General features: G+C 39.6%; 1 protein-coding gene across 2 annotated transcripts in view; it reads left to right on the plus strand.

Annotated features, from left to right (window-relative positions):
• Positions 1–9870, plus strand: part of LOC103462363 (protein sidekick-1) — a 620157-nt gene that overhangs the window by 251212 nt on the left and 359075 nt on the right. The gene's annotated exons all lie outside the window — the stretch shown is intronic.

Genomic DNA, 9870 nt, shown 5'->3' on the forward strand with positions numbered 1-9870 from the left:
TTAACTACAGGTAAAATAAAGATCAATAGGCCAGAATAAGTTATACATTTTAAAACTATAGTTAGGCTATTTCAATCAAGTCGTGTTAAATTTCAAAACTAGCTTATTTTAAATATATTTTCTTAACACTTCTGGAGTAATGGCTTTCTCCTGGCCGAGTGGCCTCACAGTCCATGTCAGTAAGGACACGCTTCACTGTGGATAATGACGCTGTATTAAAAAAGTCTTATTTTAAGGGAGACCTGGGAATAAGCAGCAGCATAATCTCAATGGTGACTACTTGGTTAGATCAAAATTAAATAAATAAATGTATCTCTACATGGAAACACAATAACTTTAATGGAATGGATCTCCGTCAAATCCTGCTTTTTCTTCCCAATGTTGTGATTGGAACCTGTAGTTAGTTGCATTGCTGGTATTCAAGCACATGCTTCGTTTTCAGGTGGCAATACAAAATGCTTTGCAGATTAGAACAATTTTCTGTTCCTGGTCTGATATTTAACCCCACATTTATTTTTTTCTCAGTGTGCATTCCTGCGGGGTTGCGCTTTTATTAGTTTTGTGAGTGTGTGTGGTTTTAGAAAGATCAGAAAAGCAGCCCCAGCCCCACTGACCTCCTCCAAGGCGGTTCCTCACTAGGTGGTTCCTCACTGCCTGACTGTGACATCTGCTGTGCTCCTCCTGAGTATCATGCCAAGACTGTGGGAGGATAAACTCGATCCATGTCCAGATTATTGACATTTTGTGAACCTTTCTTTTTAACAAGCTTTTCACTTGCTCTCTCAGCCATGCCGTTTTCTACTTGCTCTGTATTGATGTCAGCCAGTTACATCTAAGAGTTGCAGGACACCGGCCCTCGAGGACCAGAATTGCCCACCCTTGTGTTGGAGGTGTGCCGATTGATCGGCCACTAGGCCTGTCACAATAACAATTTTTGCTGAGCGATTGTCTAAAAAATTATTGCGGTAAACGATAATATTGTTTCAAGACCTTTTGACACTGATCTAATGGAAATTACGTAATAATGCATGCTATTTCCTGCCATAGATAGGTGCACTTTATTTTCAAAACAACAAATAACACTGGAACTGATAAGCTGAATAAACAAAAACAAAAATAAAATGAATTCTAAGTCTCCATTAACAAAAAAACGTACTTGAATAAAAACTAAACAACATAAAGCCAAAGTGGAAATAAATACTGCATTCAACCAAAAGAGTGCAGATTATTAAGTCTGTATACTATATTGCCCTTCAGCAATCACTAGATTTAAATAGAGAAGATGGGCACATCCGACTACCTAATGCAATAGTTCAGACGATTTTTTGCCCTTATTTTTCCCTTACGACAATCTTAAAACGTTGGCCGTTCTAAGATTGTCGATGGTGATTTCGTAACCGATCATCCTGTAGTGTGATTTAGATCATCGTGGCCACTCTAAATCGGGGTTTTTCCCCGACTGGGAGCGTTAACACTGAATGTGACAGGTAGCCAATCGGAAAGCGCGGATTCTCCTCCGTGTTTTCTGAGGGGAAATTACGGAGGGGAATCCCAAACAGTTGAAACGGGCAACCCAAAATCCAGCGGACATTGGAGACAATTGGAAACAACATTAATATTTATTCAACATTTCATGCAAAGAATATAGAAATGACAAGGAGAGGAGTTGGAGCCAAATTGCTACCGCAGTTGATAAACCAAGTACGTTTTCAGCTGCTCTTTGTTATAAATAGGTTATAATGATTTTCATTCAGTCAGGACTTTACGCTGACTCTAGCCACATGATTCATTAATGCCTGATTTTAAAATTGGTTAACTGGACTGTAGCCATTATTTTGTGCCCATGTGGCTGGACACCACACAGCACGATCGAACCCAATCAAACCGCTATACCTAGGATTTCTGTCGGCTAATGTGTCGTCTCTCAGGGTTTGAAAATGGGCCGGCAATCGGCCAACAATTTGTGTAGTGTGCTCTGGACATTACACTAAGGAAATGAGGAAGGGGAGGGTCAGTGGAGAGCACCGGAGTTGAGCCTTTTTTCATTCACTGTCATTAACAGAAAGAAAAAAAGGCAGGAAGAGACGATAACGCCGATGATTAAAATGAAGTTGATAGGTTTAATTTATTGTACGATTAACTGATTTATCATGGATAAATTAATTTATTGTGCGATTAACTGATTTATCATGGATATCGGCCGATATCCATGAAAAAATGAATGATCGTTAATCACCGTCTCTTGTTGCCGATCACCAATACCAATCACATTTATCTTACTTCGCAGTCTGTGTGCAGCTTATCTCTCGTTTCCTTCAGACTGCGCAAGCGCGCGCAATAAATCCTGTCGTGTGGAACTATAATGCTCTGAGAGTGAATGGGGACATTTTGCGTGTTGCGGTGGAAGATTACCTCAAGGCTGAAGCAGGTCAAAATGCATCAACACAACAAATTTAATTTGGCATTTAAAAAACAAGCACTTGTTTTTTTTTTTTAAACTAGTGCTTGTTTTTTAAATATGGCAGGGAAAAAAAGAACACCCAGAGTGGCCTGATAGCAGGTAAAGCAGTGCACAATGAATAACACTCACCCAGATTAGGACCACGGTCAGAAAGCTAAACAAAAAAAACCTAAAAAATAATTCAAGTCTTCGAGCTGGCAGTGCAAGACACTGGTTCTGCTCTTGCTCCTGAACCACTGCTCAACCTCTACCCGGCAGTGAACTCTCACACCAAACATCTGCTTAAAGCTGTATCATGTAACTTAAATAAAAAAAAAGAGATTTTAGATATGCACTATAAATATGTCTATTATGTCTAAATTAGGTGAATTTTTTGTCAGATAATTTTTCCATTTTGCCAGATAACATGGTATCATTTATACCTAAAGCGAAAAATTAATAGCCGTTCCAGGTGATCTGCAGTGATCGTGATCAGCAGAGATTGGCCTCATGGATGATTGGAATCGGCAGCAAAAAAACCTGATCGGAGCATCCCTACTATTCGTTCATATAAATTTGTGCATATGTCTGTATATAAGTAAACGGAAAAGAAAGTCATGTCATATTACAGCAAGGACATATGTCAGAGATTGAATTAAATTGAGGTTAGAAGAGTGTTTTCTTTAACAGTCTGCCCTTCAAGCAATGTCACTGAGCTGCCCTAGTCTTAGAAAGGAAAGGCAGGGAGGAGGGAAGCTGAGAAAACGATAGAGATGTGAAAAACATGGTGTGTGTTAAAACCAGTGGTAGATGTCACCTGTTGGAGATGGTAAGCATCTACATTTGTCCGTCCATCCATCCATCCATCCATCCATTTTCTTCTGCTTATCCGGGGTCGGGTCGCNCTTTCTTTCTTTCTTTCTTTCTTTCTTTCTTTCTTTCTTTCTTTCTTTCTTTCTTTCTTTCTTTCTTTCTTTCTTTCTTTCTTTCTTTCTTTCTTCCTTCCTTCCTTCCTTCCTTCCTTCCTTCCTTCCTTGATTTTACATATGTAGGTTATTTTTGAGTTTTTAGTGCTTACAGCACTGTTTGTTCGTGAGGATGGTGTCTTCAGAGGCACCGCCCCTCTATTTGAGGAATGGGATTTGGATTCAGCCTGATCTGACAATCCCAGTTGAAACAGATCTTTTGGAAGTTAGTGATCTTGTTGGTCACATCCATTTAATTTATGCATTGAGAATAAATACTTAAGTGGTGATATTTTTGAAAGAAGTTTTGCGAATCAGCTGATTGTCAGTGGGTTGACGATAGGTGGAGAGTACCTGCAGGTGTCACCACTCACGGTGCCCTCCATCTAGATTATTGTCTTGGGTGTGCTGCCGTTCATTCCTAATTATTAGTTAGAGAAAGAACTCCAGTATTTTGGGAAACTTGTCAGTGGTTTTAAAACTGTTGGTGTAGGATGTAAATATCATATGACCCAGAAGCTGAAACATGTTCAACCTTTCAGGTGGCAAGTGTTTATGCCACACAGACGCTTGAAGATTTTTCAGAGATAAATATGAAGAGACATTTTATATGGTTTTATGCGAGCACTGAGAACATGAAACGTTTTGACTGTGGGGATGTCTGGCTTTAATGGACTGCTTGTCCGCGCAAAAGCAGTGCAGGTTGACGTGAATTGCTTTGAGGCATTGCGGACAGTTGGTGCTCCTCCGATCGCGGAGGAGGGGATGTCTCCCCGTCACATGAAAAACGTACGGAAACAGTTGTTAGGAGAGGACTGGTAGTGCTTCAGGAGTTCACATTGGCACCTTGTCATCATCCTATCGACGAGCCCTACTTCCAAAAACAGGAGACTTGACTCTTGAAGAACTGGATACCCGTTTCTCTCCCATGTGTGGATTAGATGTCATTTTCTAAAGTGCTTTCAAATAGGCTGAAGAACATTCTTGATTTTATTATACATCATATTGTGTACCTGAAGGATCTATCAAGGATAATCTTTTTCTTTTAAGAGACTTGTTTGACATTTGTAAATTGAATTCATTGAGTTGATCAAGGTTTAAAATTCTTGGGTGTTTTTTGGAAACGGATACTATTTTGGAAAGAAATTGTAAGGGTGTCATGGAGAGAGTGTGTGCCAAATTGAAAGAAGAAACCTGTACTTCTCTGCCAGATTCCATCAGAGCGTTTGCTGTTAACAGTACTCAGTCTGACCAATGGGGTAATGAGTATAAGTATATGTTTCCTTCCATAATTGTCACTCCTCCAGTGGATCAGTGGCAGGATGAGCCAGAATTGTTGCTGTCTCTCCAAGATGCATCTCTGGACTGTTTTGAAGGCTTGGGGAAGAAAGTTTTGTATTATATATTTATAAAGGTGCTGAATTTATGCTGTCTGGCAGAAGTGAGGGTGTCAAAGTGGCTTGAGTTTTTTGACTCCAGCTCTACTCAGAGAGGTACACAGAAGAAGTCTGGATTTTTGACATAAAAATATGTTAAAACCCTGCTTGAAAATACATCTAATGAACATTTACAGCACAGAAAAATTACTGTTGTCAAAAACAAAAGCTTTACAAGCAGCTTCAGACTTCACCGTTATCTTGCAGAGACATTCAACCCATCTGTAAGGAATGAATATGTTAGATTCCCAGTTAACATCTGATTTGCTGTATCTGGGACAGAGACCTTGTCATTTTTAATGTCATGTTTAATTCTGATTCTGTGAAAGGGGTATCAAATGGGAGTAGGTCACACATCTTGGTGGTGACTCAAAGGTCACAAGCATTCACCATGAGAATGATTAGAAAAGAATAGAATTAATGTTTTGGAGTTACCAAGCTCAAAGATCTGACCCCAATTCAGCAGAAGTGCTGACCTGAAACGGAAGTTCATGTGGACAAACCTGTCAAAGTTTCTCCAAAGTCACTCCAACTATTCCCGTCTGTCAAATTCTACAAGACTGATCAGCACCTTTTACAAGGCTTTTAAGTTTAGTAGTTAATTGTATGTACTCGGTAATCAGATTTTCATGTTATTCATTTTTAATGGTCCATGTATTTTCAGGTAGTTTTTTTCATTTGAAATGAATAAATAAAAATAAATAAAATAGACTCATTCTTTTTTTGCTTTTCGTTTATTAAACCAAAATCGCATAACGGCTCGGTCCATGTATTTTCTGGCAGTTCGGTTTCTTTTTTGTTTGAAAAGAAAAGAACAAAAATAGACTCGTTTTTTATTAAACTGAAATCGGATAACGACTCGGCTCAGCTCGTTATCCAATTTCCCATTTAGTGCACAAAACTGAAATGGAATAAACAAATAAACGCTTAATTTGATTTTCAATTATTTAATTTTTGACAAGTGGTCTGACCCGGAAGTTCTCTCTGCCCTTCACACTGTGTAGAGACCTGTTTTTGTACACTGTGAAAGCGGCATGTAATTAATTTCATCATGATACCTTCACAGAGCTTATATTCCAACTTTGTTTTGTATTCAAAATCAAAGTTGGCTTCTGAATGTAGCTTCCGATTCAGTAAATGGCTAAAGGGCTAGTCCACCCAATTTTTTACAACCTTGAGTCTTTCGTCTACTCTTGTTTAAAAGCTACCATTCAAGACGCTTAAACTGCGAGTAGAATATTCTGCCAGTCATTCAAACTGTCAACGTTTTTCCTTTCTGAATAGCATTAGCATACCAATTGTAAGAGCCATATACATTAAATAAGTAATTATGTACGTGATTATGTAGGTGAGCATGCAGCTTTGACACCCAAGAGTCAAAGCCGTGAGGTGGGCATGACCATCACCATTTAGGCACACTGCCTTCGTGTGTGTCAGGAAGTTGAGTGCGTGGGGTCATCATAATTTCTGTTGTCCATGTTATGTTGCCTTATCAAATTATGTTAGCTCTTATGCATTATTGACCTGGTCAGTCTGTGTCTCAGGTCTTGGCTCAACGTTCAAAGCATGAAAGTCTGTACCAGAGTTAACCAATCACTGATTGAACAAAGAAGTGATCTGGAGTTGGTTTGAAATGCGTTTCGGACAGATAACATTCCCCAAACTTTCCACACCAGCCTGCAGCTCTGGCTTTTCAAAATAAAATCTCAGGCTAACCATTTTTCTCTGTGACCAGATGCCCGGTATTGTTTTTCTCACAGGAACATTACTTAAACTGACTTGTGGTTGGCAGAAAATACTACAGAGTCAAACGAACAAGCTTGTCTGTCTGCAGCCTGTATAAGGTCTATGTGTGATATGGCCCCTGTGTAAGCCTGGCAGAGAGAACTTCCGAGTCAGACCACTTGTCAAAAATTAAATCATGAAAATTGATTTTCATGATTTCATTTTTGTCCCAGCCTGGGGTCTTTCTGCGTGGAGTTTGCATGTTCTCCCTGTGCATGCGTGGGTTTTCTCCGGGTACTCCGGTTTCCTCCCACAGTCCAAAAACATGACTGTCAGGTTAATTGGCCTCTCCAAATTGCCCCTAGGTGTGAGTGTGTGTGTGCGCATGGTTGTGTGTCTCTGTGTTGCCCTGTGACAGACTGGCGGCCTGTCCAGGGTGTACCCTGCCTCTCGCCCGAAACGATAGCTGGAGATAGGCACCAGCAACCCTCCCGACCCCACTAAGGGAGAAGGGTGCAAGAAAATGGATGGATGGATGGATGGATTTCATTTTTGACAAATGAAATCGATTTTCATGAAAATCTAAATTGAGCGCTCATTATCTATGTTTTCCATTTTCGTTTTATGCGCTAAATTAGAAATAGGATGGAGCCGTTATCCAATTTATGATTTTGACTGAATAAATGAAAAAACAAGTCTATTTCTGTGTTTTTATTTCAAACAAAAAAACAAACTGCCTGAAAATACACACTTTTAATAATAAAACACGGTTAAAAAACAACATTGTACAGTATTAAAACCTGCACTGTGTGCTAAGCTGGCTTAGTCTTTCCACGCACATCCATACCTGAATAATTACACACACCCACAGCACACCACATTGACTTACAAACCACAAGAGATGAAACTCTGAACTCTAAAATCCTGACTTGCTTTGAAGTTTTTAATCATCTCCCTTTGACGACTGCCAGAAAGAGCTGGTGTGGTACCTGTCATTGTCAGTCATGAAAACTTATGTAATTGAACTTTCAGAAAAGAAATCCTCTTCAAAAGCTCTCTTTCTCAGCCCCAATACTGTATTACTGTGGGGGCTATTGCATTAAACTTGGACAAAAACAGGATCCCTAACAAATAAAATACTACCATTGTTGCTTCATTCTACTTAAAATATTGATGAATATTAGGGGTGTAGCAATACAATTATTTCACGATGCGGTTCACGATATTCTGGTCACGATACGATATGTATCACAATATTTGTTGAGCGATACAATTCGATATGATTCAGTGCATTTTATGATTTTCTGAAAGATTTTAGGACATTGATTTTAATGACATTTTGTGTTCCATAGACTTGAATTTAGTTAACTGAAAACTGATTAAAAGCACCAACTACACAATACCTGACTCTGATTGGACAGTACAACAGTCTGCAGTTGGACAAAATGAATCAAAGATGCAGTGAGAGAATTGGTTTCTGTCATTTAATTCATGTGGATTTGACATAAAACTCAAAAGTTTAAATGGTAATCCAGGAGCAGAGTGGGGAGATTATCAGCCTCTGTAGACTCTCAATATGCAAATGATTGCGCTTATGTTTTTTTCTTTTGGACACTGTGGCTGCATTTTGGAGTAACAATGCAGCCACAAATGCAGTCTTTTGGACTATGGGGAAAAGGCTTTTCTACCTTGGCTCCCGGAGTTAGCCGTGGCTGTAAGCTGCTTTCTTCTAACTGCTAAAGTAGTGGCTCCGCCTCACCCCGTAGTGTGATCGAATCCCTGCAGCTACACAGCGCCGCTATTCCCCTGCTTGGATCTCTGAGTAGCTGCCTCTCAGACTGCCAGGATCTCATAGTTCTCTCAGTCTCTGATACTCTTTGTCTGTTGCTAATAAGAATGATCGATCAGCCATTGTTATCATGGAAATCCTCACTGCGCCGCGGATTCCGGTTGGGGTTTTTTCCTCTTCGTCTTCCTGCTGAAAACACAGCGCCGTTGCGCGCCCGCTTCGGATGGTATCAACCCATGTTCGTTCTTCAGGTAATCCTTTTATATACAGAACAGAAACCGCTAAGCTAAAAATTAATTACGAAGTGAATGCTACCAGTAGAAATTTGCATTAATTTCGCGATCTCCCTGCTTTTGCAGCTGCTTTGTTCGCACCGCTACTCGGTTCCGCTTCTCCGTTCCCCTTCTCTTTCACGGTTATATGCGCAACTTTACTTCGTTTCTCAGCAACAAAATACAGCCCATCGTTATTTATTGAAGATTTTACATTTCCAAAATCTAATGTTTCGTTTCGTTTTGTACGTTGGGAAGCTCATTCCCTCTCACATAATCGGAAAAGCCGGGGAATGGCGGCGCTTTTGACATTTCTAACATTTCGAAAAATATGGTTTACTAATTTTAGCATAACTCCGGTTATACTTGGCCTATTAACACAATTTAAAAACTGGTGTGTAGTTTATAATGTGCACTTTAAGCTCAAGTTGAAAATGAGACTGAGGGAGGTGGAGTCTTGCTGTTACGCTGTAACAAACTAGACGTTAAAAAGAGCTATAAGGCTATGGACCCCTATGGTATAACGGATCAATACTCGCGGATGAAAAATCGATACTTTCCGAGGGCGTAAAATATCGATATATATTGCCGAATCGATTTATTTATACAGCCCTAATGAATATGCTGCTCTAGTATCAACTGGCATTATGTACTCATTTGAACACAATACAAATGAGTACAGGTGCAAAAGAGCGGCAAACTGAAATGCGCTGCAAACACGTATAAAAAAACCAAACAAAAACAGCCTCAAAGTTTGAGGCTGCCACCCCCATGCTTCACAGTTGGAATGGTACAAGCATCTCCCCTTTTCTCTCAGATGTTAAAATGATAATTATGGCCAAACGGTTCCACTGTAGCGTCATCAGACACATATCTTCAGGTCTCCAGAAATGAATGTTTGTCTCTATGTGCATCTGCAGTAGATGCACACCATGCAACAAATCCATTTTTTTTCTTCTATTAAGAGAGGAAAAATTATTCTAAAACTTTAAAAACCTTTTGACTCGTTATATCCTCTCTATGCCCGGATTCAGAAAATGCTGTGTGCAAGGACTGAGATCACACAGAGATGACAGCGTCACAATAATCAGCATTTATTCAAGACAGATGCATGCTATCACCAGAAAAGCACATCACAAAACATCAGAAACCTCAGAGCACAAACAACACATGAATTTACCTGAGAAAAGGAAAAAGACAAACAGACAGCAAAGACGTCTTTGGAGAATTGCAAGCGCAAATC

This window comes from Poecilia reticulata, linkage group LG1 (genome assembly GCF_000633615.1).
Source record: "Poecilia reticulata strain Guanapo linkage group LG1, Guppy_female_1.0+MT, whole genome shotgun sequence".
In the NCBI taxonomy this organism is placed as follows: domain Eukaryota; kingdom Metazoa; phylum Chordata; class Actinopteri; order Cyprinodontiformes; family Poeciliidae; genus Poecilia; species Poecilia reticulata.